This window comes from Alnus glutinosa, chromosome 1 (genome assembly GCF_958979055.1).
Source record: "Alnus glutinosa chromosome 1, dhAlnGlut1.1, whole genome shotgun sequence".
NCBI classification, from domain to species: domain Eukaryota; kingdom Viridiplantae; phylum Streptophyta; class Magnoliopsida; order Fagales; family Betulaceae; genus Alnus; species Alnus glutinosa.
The window spans coordinates 27,971,959-27,986,386 of NC_084886.1; positions in this window are offsets into that span (position 1 = coordinate 27,971,959).

A 14,428-nucleotide genomic window follows, 5' to 3' on the forward strand; every position below is an offset into this window, starting at 1 on the left:
TCATCGTGTCTAATCTATCAGTATGACTTTGCTCACAAATCATATCATTCAAAATTAACATAATGCTTAAAGCATTGTCGATGTCCCGCAACTTGATGGTACAATTACCAGTCTTGAGGAGCACTTCTAGATTGAGTGATAAGCACCTTCAAAAGAGATAGGAGTTAAAGTTCGCCAGGGATAGCTTCGACGCTCAGGTCAATCCCTTTTCCAAAGAACGTTATGTACTTATTGAATAAAGGGTAGTAGGGAGATAAAGTTCTGAACCTTTTTTACTTGGAATTCGTTATCCTTTTATAAGAGTTCAGGAGTTTGAAATTGGATCTAATTCCATTCCATGATCTTTGGGATCCATTTGTTTATGTTGAGCTCTTTCTTATCTAAGAATATCCGGGATTTGATAATTTATCTTAGTAGGACTCTCAACTACATAAAGAGGATTCCTAAGGTTATTGGGAGTCCCTGTAACCTATATGGACAGAGGTCTCTATCTTCCCAGGGCCTTTTAATTGGTGGGCCATGTTTAGGACTCTCCTATTGAGCCATAAGGCTTAGTCGACCCAATTCCTAACAGTTACCCTCCAATTTCCTTATCTCACATGTCAGCGGAGATAATGGGGATTTATTTGGCTATGAGATCTATGTCGACTCTCGGGTTCCTAGTATCTGTTACCCTTGAATTATGTGGCTTTAGCTTGTTTTGGATGTCTAGAATTCTTATATGTTGTTGATGAGCAATGAATGTTGCACATTCAAGCCCCTTATCTCGCATATATTAGCCTCATAGTTTCATTGTGATATGATGTTTCACATTGTTTTTATGCTAACAACACTCTCAAGAACCAAGGGAAAAACCCTAGTAATCTTTCAGACTTGAAGGCAAAATCTAGAATTAACCAAGACAAGTGAGCTCAAGCGTAGTTCAGCTACACTCAAGCGTATAATAGGAACACTTGTGCTTGAGCTTACATTAGGGCCTTGAGCACAGCAAGAAGACTCGCACACAGGACCGCAGTACATTGGGCTCAAGCGTAGAAAGAACTAAGTTTGAGCGCAATCTGAGCTCAAGCACATGAATACTTGGCCTCGAGCGCAATCCCGAACGATAGAATTGACAATAAGACACCAAATTCACTTGGGAATTGTCTTACAATTTCTAGTTTGATTAGATGTTCTTATATGTACAAATCCATGAGGGTTTCACTTGTACTGTATACAAAAAAACTAGACTTGTTCAGATTAAGAAAGAACATATTAGTTTACATTAAAGAATAGAAATCAATAGGATTGAGGCTAGGGTTTTGGAGAAAAAGTGAAAAGAATTTCCAGCAGCAATTTGGGATAGATTTCTCTCATACAAGTATTAGTTATAGCCTCTCTATGAGCGGCTAAATCTTCCATAGGGTATTGATGTAGCCTTTTCAAAGTCATAATGGTGTAATTGTGTTTTCTCTTTGGAATTTTATGAACATGAGTATTGGTTGTTTAATCTTGAGATTGTTTCTAATGTTTATATTCTATTTTGATAAATCTTTTATCTTGTCTTAGAAAATTATTTATCTTGATTTAACTCAACATTCATATTTTTTGTGATTATATGAACGATGGTTTTATAATGGTTTTAATGGACACGGAATCAAGAGAGTTTGATAGGCCACGCCTAGGAAGAACAAATTGCTTTACACTCTAATTAGTTTAATTTAGGTAAATTGATATATGCTTGCTAAAAGATGAGTTATGCTTATCCCTTGATTATGTGTAAGCTAAATAGAATAATTGATATCCCATGCCTAGGAAGAATGAATTGTTATACAGCCTAATTTCGGTAGAGAATTCATACATTGCCAAAAGATGAAATATGCCAATTTATTAATAAATTTTTTTTTATTGACGACATCATTGGGTGCTTGAGACACACACATGAGTCATAATATTCATGTACATGAAATTCCCATGTTAAATGAAATTTACCGTTACGATGAGGTTAGAGGTGAGATCAATCCCTTATATTTCTCCTTATTACGTTACACTTTCTTTTAGGTTTTACTTTAGTAATAATTGCTACAAACCAATCAACCCCTTTATTGGATTATATCACAATTAATCTTGGCAAACTTAACGATACAAAACCAACAATCTTTAAGGTTTGACATCCTTACATAGATCCTATCTCACAAGGATTCGTTCTATTGCGAGTGATTTTTATTATTGGAACACTCCACACTACATCAGTGGCATTCATTTGTTGGCTTAATTTGGAATCAAACTTAGGTGTTTGGAGTTCTTTGGCACACGTGCTGGTTTGTTGCTAGAAAAATGGAAAAATGTTTGGCATGCGTGGCATTTATGGGAAATGATCGTGGGTGCACATATTTTGAGTAAAATATCTAAATGCGGAATCAAAAGAAAGATGTTTAGTTAATGAATTGGAAACTCAATTAAGAGAAAAACCACTTCAGGGTAGCCAAACCCAAGAAATCCGCTATTCAGAAGACAAAGCTAGTTACAAGGCAGTAATCCTTACATAGCCCAATGCAGTAGTTGTACCTCTAACTTTGATACATACCTATCTGTGAACGCCTCCTAACTAGGTCTTTTACCTGAAGGGGTCTTCAATGGACTCCTTTAGCTTATGGCTCCTCCCTAAGTTGGACTTCAAACGATCAAATCACACAACGAAAAACTCTTAGAAAGCTAGCAAATCTCACAATTTCTACCTGAACACCCTCTCTAAGCACAATGAAATTCAATACTGAATTCTATAAATAATACAAGCCTAGAGACCTCTGTTTGTAGGCTTTAGAAGACTGATTACAATACTAATTCAGAGTTCTCTGAGAGGCGTCAAGACTAAGACAAAGGGTGTCTGGATGCTTTACTGGACCGTCCGGACGGGAACAAGTAGTTAATAGATTGCAATCATTAAATAGATGGGACTAATGATTATATTTTAGGTGGTAATATTATGTTACTGAAATAAAATAAATCTAAGATAAAATAATAGAGTTATAATAATAATAATAATAATAATAATAATGGGTCCTAAAGGAAGAAATAATTAATTGTATTGAAAAAATATAATTAGATCAAATATGGGTTTAGAGGTTAAATTGTTAAATGATAAAATTAATAAATTTTGGGGTCCTGCAGTAATTAGTAAAAGTGTGGGCATTAAAATAAAAAGGAAATCTCACCCTGCCACATGTCACCACCGGATTGGCTAGAAGAAGATAACATCATCTTCTCCCAACGACCCACATGGTGACACGTGGCCCACTCACTCTCTCCCTCCTTACTCTTTCTTTTCTTTTCTCCTCTTATTTCTTTTCTCATCAAGTTTCTCTCCACACACATCCCGACCCCTTCTCCATTTCTCCCTTTCTTCTTTCATGCACACCAGCCCTTCTCCCCCATCTCCTTTCTTCTCTTCATCTCTCCCTATCACACACACACACCCGTAGCCCATGATGTAACGCCCAGTAATTTCAAGCTCTTAAGAAATCATCGATATTGTTGAGGAGACAATATCCATAGGTTTTTATAAGCAAACCTAAAGTTGTTTTGAAAACTTAAAGATCAAGTTCTAAAACCCTTAAAACATAAAAGATAACATTTAAACTTTAAACTTTGATTGAACTGAAAACAAGTCAAACGGACTAAGATTTAGTTGATTCAAAGACCGCTGTGCTCACAATAGAAATATCTATCACATGGTAAAATTTGGTGAAAAGTTCACCGGTTGACTTTTTAGATTTATAGTTGACTATTTAGGTGCCAAGTGGCACTTTTGGTTGAACTTTGACCTCTAAATTTAGGCTTGATAAATTTGTTTTTATGGCTTATAATTACTCAACATTGTATATATAAAGTTTATACTTGAATCCTGTGAAGTCAGAATTCAATTTGGCGACAGTTGACTTTTGGCCAAAATCGATGCCTAATTAATCCAACTGTCAAATTTTTAGCAGAAATTAATTAAAATATCTTGACCAGCCAGCCCTAATTGCCTCCAGAACTGAGACAAGCTGATATTTATTTAGTTTAGGCAATCTAATTGAAAGGTAAGTCTAGTTAGACAAAAAGTTGGACTTTTGAGTGTGAAATGGACTTTTTGTCAACATTTGAGGCTATCCTTTTCTTTTTTCCAGCAGCCCTTCTTCCTCTCTATGTGGCTTGATCTCTTCACCAAACCCCTCCCCTTTGGTCTTCTATAAATAGAGAGCAACCTGGCCTTTACTTTATTTCAGAAAATCCATGCAAAAGAGAGAGATGTTTCCTAGGAGAGTTACACGGCCATCTTGAGAAAAAGAGTGGAAATTTTCTGTTTTTGCTTTAAGCTGCTGTCCCCTTGGTTCAAGCTACTGTCCAACACCTTTATAAGGCTTAAGATCATCCCTTTCCTTCCTCTTTCACAACCTAAGGTATAGAGAAAAATCAGAAACTCAATCAGCCCTAAAACTCTACTACTCGGCCAAGGTGAAGATTGAGTGAAACTTTTCTGTTTCTCTCTTCTTTTTTTTCGGTCCAGCAGCCTTAAGGGAGCTAAATATACGTCTTACCTTGCTCTTTGATGGCTTAGATTTATAGAACCAAGATTAGAAACCAAAACAGCACTAGCAACTCCAAAACCAGCCACTTTGGGCTTAAAAAAGAACTTTTGTTTCAAGAATTGTTTGGTACGTTTTCTATGTGTTCAATTGTTCCATAAGTGATTTATAAGATATATTTGATGTTAATATGATGTCTAAAATACAGAACACAAAAGAAATAAGGTTGAAATAAAAAGAATTCAAGAAAAGGACCTAAAAGAACACATATACCTCTCTTTGATCTTATTTGATATTATTGTGAATTTTATGAAATTGTGGATATATATGTATGTTTTCTTGTTATTTTTTAGCCTTGTGATGGTCTGGTATCATCATAGGTAATTATTATTATTTTTGTATTTATTATATAGCACTCCATATTAATTGTTAAGATTCATGTTTGAGCATTATGTCACCACGTTTCGGTGCTCAACCATGAATCAAAGTAATGATTTTAATTGATTTAATGACTTTTGTAAAGTAGTGAGTATATTCTTGTTAATACACACACACACACACACACACATATATATATCAATTTTATCATTCATTTGCATTCCTCCAAAGTTGGTTCTACCACCTGATTTCCCTATCCCTTTGCATATTTATCTTAGCATTTACATTCCTGCAAGGTTGGTTCTACCACATGATTACCCTATCCTTCGCATCATAATATTATCCTGTTAAGATTCATATTTAAGTGTTATGTCACCAAGAGCACTATGCTATATTTCGGTGCTTAAACATGAATCGTTGTAGTATTTATATTTTCATGTTATTGTCTTGTTTTGGTACTTACAATTCTTGTGGATAATCATAATTACTCTAAAAATACTTATTAAAGTGTTTTGACTTAAAGACTTATATTTAAACATTATGTCACCGCGTTTCGGTGTTTGAACATAAAGCTTAAACATCAAAAGACTTATAAGTAATCGCCTTTTAATTGATGAATAGAAACGATGAGTAAAGTGATGTAAAAATATACACATTTTATATTGGAAAAAGGACTGATGAATATATTATCTTCTTTGTATATATTTGTTACAGAAAAGGAGCTAAGAAACTACACCAAGAAGAGTAAGTATGGATGTACTTACTGAGTAATGATTCTATGTTTCATTAGGACTATGTGGTGTGTGTTCGTTGCATGTGGTTGTTCATGCATTGCATGTTGTGTCCAATTAATATAACGACTGATGAGATAGCCATCAACAAGCTAATGTAGTAGCAAGTGGAAGGAAGGCTAATCAGTGGACCCAGGGGGTTCATAGTGACCTAGGGGTCTCCGAAGGCCTAATATATAACTAATGCTGGGACCGGTAGGATTCCAGTAAAAACAAGTAAGACTTTAAGTATGAGGCAACAGACATGAACGGGTTCAGATAACCTAGAACGAGAGGTTTGAAGAAAGATGATCATAAAACACAGACTAAATGGTTACTATGATGCATATTCATACAACCTTTGCATTTTTATTCTTTATGAATTGTTGTTAATACGATGGTAACTTAGTTATGAAAATAGATGACTCACTTGTTTGTTTATGTAAATATGATGAAGTCATATTTGCATAGTTGCTGATGCAGATCTAGAGAATGAAGGCGTGGGACCATATGCTAGTTTTGATGGTTTTTGAAACCATCAATGAACTATTATGTACTAGCTTAAAAATTACTAGTTGTATTTATGTGTGTTTTGTTTTATGGCATGTAAATATTTATAACGATGTCATGTTCGGCATGTTTTATGTTATATGCTTATGTGCTGTCTGTGACACTAATTTTGATGCACCTAGTGTGCATATGGCATGTAAAAATAAACTTAAGTAACTTTTTATAAATGTATCGAGGTACTTCAGTCAGCTTTAACGTGTTATGCTATCAATTCCTAAGTCTTTAGAAAAAAATATATTCTGCTGTGAGAGTTTATCTTTGATGTAGTAATGTCACGTGGAAACCGGAGGTTTCTGCATACTAATTTGCAGGCTCAAATTCAGGGTGTTACACATGAGACCCGTCGAGTTGAGAGAGAACCTAGATACAGTGAGAACGTGAGAGAGACAAGTGAAAGCTGAGTGGAGAGAAAACCCGAGTGTGTGGAAGTAGATCCTTGGCCATGGGTGGTACTGTTTCGGAACTGAGGTGACTGGCCACCGTATGGCCGTGAAGACAGTAGCTAGGACAGTGGATTTCGACCTTGTTTTGGTGAGATCCTTTTCCTTCTTGTCTTTGATTTTTACTTGTACTTCCTTTGATTTTTGGTAGAACCGAATTGGTTCTTATTTTGGGTTGAGTTTTACCGATTGGATTAATTGTTTCTCATAGGGTTTTTGGGTTGGTTTGTGGTGGATTTTAGAGCTCGATTCCTTTCCCCCTTGTATCGGTGATGGCTGGATTTTGAGTGTTGGAAACTTTTGGGTTTAAGGCCAAATGGTTGAGTTTAGGGTATTTGTGATGTTTCGGTTGAATGGAGGATGAAGTTTAATGTTTGTTGAATTGTTGTTTCTCTTAGGGGTCTCAGCAGTATTGATGTTGGTGTTTTTGGGGGTTGGCGGAATGGGGTTTGTTGGTGATGGATTGTTATTTTGGTTGGGTGTTAGCCGATTGTGAAATTCCATGGGTATTTGTTTTACTTGCTTCATTGATCTGTTTTGATGGTTTTGGATTATGGAGATTGCTGGGCATATATGGACTTATATTCTTTATGGTGTTTTTGGCTGTGAGTTGGGGCTTTGATTGGTGTTTTTCGAGGGGTGTTTTGCTTGGCTTTGGTTGGTTGAAATTCTGATTGGGTTGGAAGTGTTGAAGTCTTGATAGTTTAGTTGTTTTGGCTTGATTTAGACTAATTGTTGTTTACTTTCAAATCAAGAGATTAAATTATAGTTGATCCTTGAAGTGTTTTACTAGATTTATTAATATCTAGATATTTGAGAGTTTTGATTTAGTGTATGGTTAGTTATATATTGGTATGGAATTTAATGTGTATTGCTATGTGATTTTTGTAGAAAAAAAGGGAGTTCGTTTTGATATTTAAGAATAAGGTTAATGGATTATTGGTGATTATGGCTATGATGATATAGTAGGAAGAAATGTTGGCACTTCTATTTAAGGAATGGGTTGATGTTAATATGCAAAAGAGAGTTCAAAGGATTTATTGGAATCTTGTAGGTTCTCTACCATGAGTTATTTTAGTGTTTTAAGTGTGCTTTGAGGCTTAGATTGAGTAAGAGATTGTTTATGAGGATAACAAACGAAATAAGTCACAAACCTAAAGCCTAAGATTAATATCATAGGGGATAATGATTACGATGAGAACGTCAAATAGTTGTAAATTATTCAAATAACCCTAACTTGTAAATATAAGCTAGTAAGCCTACAAAAACACATAAATATACTACGAATCCATTATGTGACAACTTAGTAACTAATTCACATATCCATGTACACATAGTATTTTTCTGTAACAATGGATTAGGTTTAAGTGTTGTATGTGTATATGTATATATGTATACATATACATGTATATAACTAATATATATATATATATATATATATATTATTAACTTAGTAAATGAATGACAAACTATAAAAAGGGTTAGCAATAATAATGTGATACAATAATAGTAGATAAGCTAATGAAGATAGTGAATATATCTTTGTATTAATAAACATGACATAATATGAACCAAAACCTAAATGTTAACGTAATAATAGTTTAGGATACTTAGCTAGACATAGAAGTGGGTAATGCGATTTGTGAGCATGCGTGTAGTTTATGTGTCATAGAGAATAGGTTCAATAGCATAGTATAATGTTACCAATGTTTGCAGGAATGTGTCATTATTGGAAATTTCCATTGGCTCTCCAATATAGAGTTCAAGTAACTAGAACACGGGGAAATATTCGAGTAAGAGTCCAATTAAACCAAGGTGAGTATTCTACTCACTAAGAAACTATTATTTTCATATACTAATGAATTGCAAAATATATATGTTGTTTTATAAATCCGAACCAAAATGTATGTTGAATATATTTGTTTTGGATGATTTGAGTACTTTCAAGTATGTTGAACTTATCAATGATATTTTGGAGAATTGTATATTGTATGTGCAGTTGGGAATTTTAAGTATTGAATTTGGTGTTTTAGAAATTGGTGTTGTGGTATGTTTTTAGATTTGGGAGTGTTGTCATAAATTGTTTTGGAGCATATTGCATTGAAGCATGGTTACACAATCTTGGGACTCGGTGATTGAGTCTGGACTTGGTTTCTTGAGCCAGGGGCTCTAGGGACATTGCATATACATACATATATCGTGGTGTGTCTGTGTGTGATGTTTTTATGATATGTATATTTCTATCGGCTGGTTGCATGATTTTAGGACATTGAACTTGGATGTACATGGGTATTCTTGTTTTTCGGATATAAGTAATGCAGTGTCTTGGGAGTAGGTAGGCAGAATGCTATTTGTTCATCAGCAAGACGTGCTTGCATATTGGAGTCTTGCTCTAGTGGTCGCATCATCAACTAACGTTCAAGGGCACAAAGCTGCAATGCCCTAGGATTCGGTGTTACCCATATTTAGGGAATGATGATATCTTTGTATCTAAGAAAAAGATGTCATTGTTTTAAGCTTCATGTACTTAGATGTTTACGCTATTGGATGGGGTATCATAGTGTTTTGGGAGTAGGTAGATGGATTGTCGTTGGTTCATCAACAAGACGTGCTTGTATATTAGGGTCTTACCCTAGTACTCACATGATCAATTGTTTTATCGTGGGTATGAAGTCATAATGCCTTGAGGCACGGTGTTATCACATTTGGCAACATTGGATCTTTGTGCATTTAGGCTCCCAACCTAAAAGTATTATAGTAGTTGGGTTTGTATGTAGTTTCAACCAAGAAATTGGAACTCCTACGTATGTTCCTAGCTGCATAGTATGCTTTAAATGTTTTCAATTAGTCGGTGTTTACTGTATTAGCTATAGGTGTTTATAAAGACAAAGTTTATAAAATTGGTAACTGTTATAGTGTACACAAGACTTAAAATAGGAAAAGTTGGTTCTTTGCGAAAACTCAGTCAGTTTTATATCACTGAGGTCTCGGTATGTTTCATGCTGAAATAGTGAACTCATTCTTTCACCTATACGGATGTGGCTACCACCACAACCGTATAGATGAGGTTTCTTGGCTGCAGGTACTCTGGTATAGTTGATGATCCCGTAGCAGTGCACTTAGGATGTAATTATTATTCTGATAAGCTTTAAATAGATAGATGTCAAATGGCTCTTTATTGTAATTAATTTGAGATAGATGTATAAGATGTGATTTTCGCTATTTAGGTTTAATGTTTTCCGCTACGTAGTAAATAGATGTTACTCTGAGTATCAAGTACATAGTATGGGGTATGTACCATATGTTCGCTTTGCGACACATCGTCGTGCCACTGTGAGGATCCATTTGTATTTTAAGAGATTAATGATTATGTAAATGATTTGTATAAAAAAAAATATCGTCATTGCCTTCTAGATGCTTGTGACACTGATACTTGTCATATTAAGGCCTTTCCATAGTTGAGAAAATATGCTCTGAATATTTTGTAAGTCTTTGAATTATTACGGCGTCCCTGTTTCAGCAGTACACTAAATGGCAGTGACTTATCAACAGAATGTAGCCAATAAAACTAACATTCTACAACCTTCAGAATCCCTATTGTTAGCGAGAAATTTTTTAAGGTCTGCCTCTATGAAAAAATGTTCAAGGCGGGCTTATGGCTTCCTCTCCCTACTTGGTACGAGATCTTCTTGGTTACGTCAATCTGGCTTCAAGTTAGATTAAGCTGAATGGATGGAGATACTTTCTATCGCACTGCATTTTGTGTTAGGGGAAAGTGAGGCCTTAAGGTTATGGAGTTTCTCAGTGTATATCACCCACCTAGGTATGACTAGCTTTACTTTTTTAAAGTATGAAACAAACTCATGGTGATTTTTTTTCAAGAAATCCTACTCCAACAATAAGAAGTGGAGACTTTCTTCATTTTTTGTCCCGGGAAACTGGGAGTTTTGCCATTTTGAGGGTCGTGTGCCAGAGCAGAGGATTTCTCACCAGTGGGTGGAACCAAATGACTGTTGTAAGTTTCCTTTCTCTCTCTCTGACAAATGCAGATAGAAGCGACTAAATAAGATCTTAGCCTTCACCAAGGAGGAGGAGAATGAGGGCTTCTTGGATTTTGATTTCCTTACCTCCAACGAGCATTTGGAGAAGTATATGGGATATCCCCTGTTAAGCCTTGAATATTGCATTGTTTTTATGTTAATAGCACTCTTAGGAACCAAGGGAAAAACACAAGTAATCTCCCAGACATAAAGGTAAAATTTACCAAAAAAAATATCCTGAAATCTGTAAGGAAAAGTGCTCGAGCGCAGGACCATTCCGCTTGAGCGCACATCAGCTAGGCTTGAGCGCATGAGGCCATGAGGCTTGAACACACATCAGAAGCTCAAGCACAGCTAGAAGACATGCGTGGACAGGAAACTAGCATATTGGGCTCGAGCGCACGTCAACTAGGCTCAAGAGCAACTTGGGGTCGAGTACAGTAATACTTGGGATCGAGTGCAGTCATGCGGTAGACTTGACAACAAGACACCAAATTCACTTAGGAGTTATTTTACGATTTCTAGTGTTCTTACATGTACAAATCCTTAAAGGATTTCACTGGTTCTCTCTATAAATACCCTAAACTTGTCTAGATTAATGGATATGGAGATTAGTTTACATTAAATAATAGAAATCACTAGGATTAGAGGCTATGGTTTTGGAGAAAAAGTGAATAATTTACAACAGCGATTTGGGATGGATTTCTCTCCAACAAAGATGATTTTTAGCGTCTCCATGAGCAGCTAATTCTTTCCTACGGTATTGATGTAGCCCTTTCCAAGTCGTAATAGTGTAATTGTGTTTTCTCTTGGGAATTTTATGAACATGAATATTGGTTGTTCAATCTTGAGATTTTTTTAATATTTATATTTCAATGTTGATAAATCTTTTATCTTGTCCAAGAAAATTATTTATCTTGATTGAACTCAACGTTTGTATTTTTTATGATTATCTGAACGATGGTTTTACAACGGTTTTAATGGACAAGGAATCAAGAGGGTTTAATAGGCCATGCCTAGGAAGAATAAATTGCTTTACATCCTAGTTAGTTTAATTTAGGTAAATCCGACTCAAAAAAAAAAAAAATTAGTTAAATCAATTTATGCTTGCCGAAAGATGAGTATGCTTATCCTTTGATCATGTGTAAGTTAATTAGGATATTTGACAGCCCATGCCAAGGAATTATGAATTGTTCTACACCCTAGTTTAGGTAGAGCATTCATACATTGCCAAATGATGAACTATGTTGATTTCTTAATCAAAGAATTTTTTGACAGCATCGTTGGGTTCTTGACACACACGAGTCATAATATTCATGTACTTGAAATTCACATGTTAAATGCAATTTACCATTATGATGAGGTTAGAGGTGAGATCAATCCCCTATATTTCTCCTGATTATGTTACACTTTTATTTATGTGTTAGTTTAATAATAATTACTACAAATCAATCAACTCTTTTTTTGTATTATATTACAATTAATCTTGGTAACTTTAAGATACAAACCAACAATCATTGAGGTTCGACACCTTCACATAGACTCTATCTTCCAAGGATTTGTTCTATGGGGAGTGGTTTGTATTATTGGTACACTCCAGACCACATCATCCCCCACCAGTGAAGATGATGAAATCTACGACTAACTGAAAGGGTGTCTCGACCAAGGGTAAAGCTATCCTAGACAAGGGTAAAGGAAAACTCGTCTCTGATAAGGGAAAGGGTGTAATGTCCGAAACATTCTTATATGTATAAGATGTAAAATTAGATAAATAAAATGAGTAGGGTTAATAAGATGTCAGAAAATGTCTTAAAACACTTAGAGTAGTGTTTCCACTTTTGGCATCTCGACGGTCACCAAACAGGCAGCGAATAGGCGAGTGGACACCAATTACAGAGAGCGAGATTCACTCTCTGGAGTAGGTGTCCAGACATGGCACGTTTCTACCGATCAGTTTGATTTATGAAGATCTAGCTGTTCAATCTCAAATCTGACTTCGAAAACATGATCTACAAGGCCTGATCTACGTTAATTATTGAGAGATTTTAGTTTGATATTCGTTATTCTTTAGGATTTGCTAGTTTTGGAGCTTCCTAAACACTCTCCAAGTGCTGGATTACATTTGGAGGAATTTTGGTAAGTTTTCCAAAACCCTAGTTTTCGAGTTATATGTTTAAGTTGCAATTTTATTGTCTAACCCTAAGTAAATCTTATGGGTTAGCATTTATTGTTTAGAATTAGTAATTTATGTAAATAGGTAGTTGATTGGAACCTTAGAAAATATATAGGCATTCTATGAGTGTAGCTCTTGAGCGATTCAAGTGCTATTTAAGTTGCTAAGAGTTATGCAATGTGTATGTTAGTTTTGTTGGCCGCATTCTGTTTGACAAAATCACTATCATGTAATGTTGCTGTCATAATCAAGAATGTTGTATATTTCTGAGTCTTCATTATAGAAAAGTTCTTCAAGATGTTCAAGGAAGATTCTGTGAAGATTCCAACTCATAGAAGTCCGATCCCATGTTTCCATTCGGACAACCCAGTCATGCGTCCGGACGCCCATCAGTGTCGAGAAGCCGAACAGTTCAAGGTTGCATCTGTCCGGACGTCATGGCAACACGTCCAAACACTCATCAGAGTTCGAGAAGATTCCAGCTTTCCTTCGTAGACATGGAATGGGAAGACAACTTGCACCCGTCTGGATGTCAAGGCAACACCGTCCGGACACCAAGATCCTTGATTAAGAAAATTGCGTGCATACACCTGCATCCACCCGGACGATAGGACAACACCGTTCGGACGATGAGATCCTTGATACGAAAATTGCGTGCATACACTCTGCATTCATCTAGATGATAGGGCAACATTGTCTGGATGCGGTCCTGTTATGGCAATTATGTACAGACAAAGTGCAATCGTCTGGACTTTAGGGCAACACCGTCTGGACATGGTCTTAATATGGAAAAGCGTGAAGCACATTATGGAAAGCCGGTTTCACAGAATACCGCCAGGATGCTTAATGCTTCCATCTAAATGCCGCCTAGAGAAATTAGAGACAGACTATTTTAGGTCTTCTAAGCCTATAAATAGAGGCCTTTAGGTATGTATTCTTTACAGAATTCGGTATTGAATTCTTTATAGCTTAGAGAGGGTGTTTAGGGAGATATTGTGAAGATATTCTAGCTCTGAAGCTATTGCTAGTGTGCTGTTATTGTATTCGTGTTGAAGTTTATCTTAGGAAGGAGCCCTAAGGTAAAGGAATCCATTGAAGACCCTTTCAAGTAGGTGACTTGGTTGTGAGGTGTTTACCTTGGGTTACGTGTCAGAGTGCACGATACGATCGCTGCATATATGTATGTGAGTGTCATTGTCTTTGTACTAGCTTTGTCTTCTGAATAGTAGATTTCTTGGGCTTGGCTACCCCGAAGTGGTTTTTCTCTTAATTGAGTTTCCACTTCGTTAACAAAATATCTGTCTCATTTAATCCCACACTTTTGATATTTTGTTATACGTTACAAACACACACGGTTAAATTAGAAGTCAATTTATTTTTCAATTAGTATCTGAGCTTGGTACACTATATGTAGATTAAATTCTTGAGTGTGATCCATATTTTTGACTTCTTTTATCATGAATTATTCTATGTTATCTGAAGAGAATTTTGATAATGAGCTCCTTGAGAA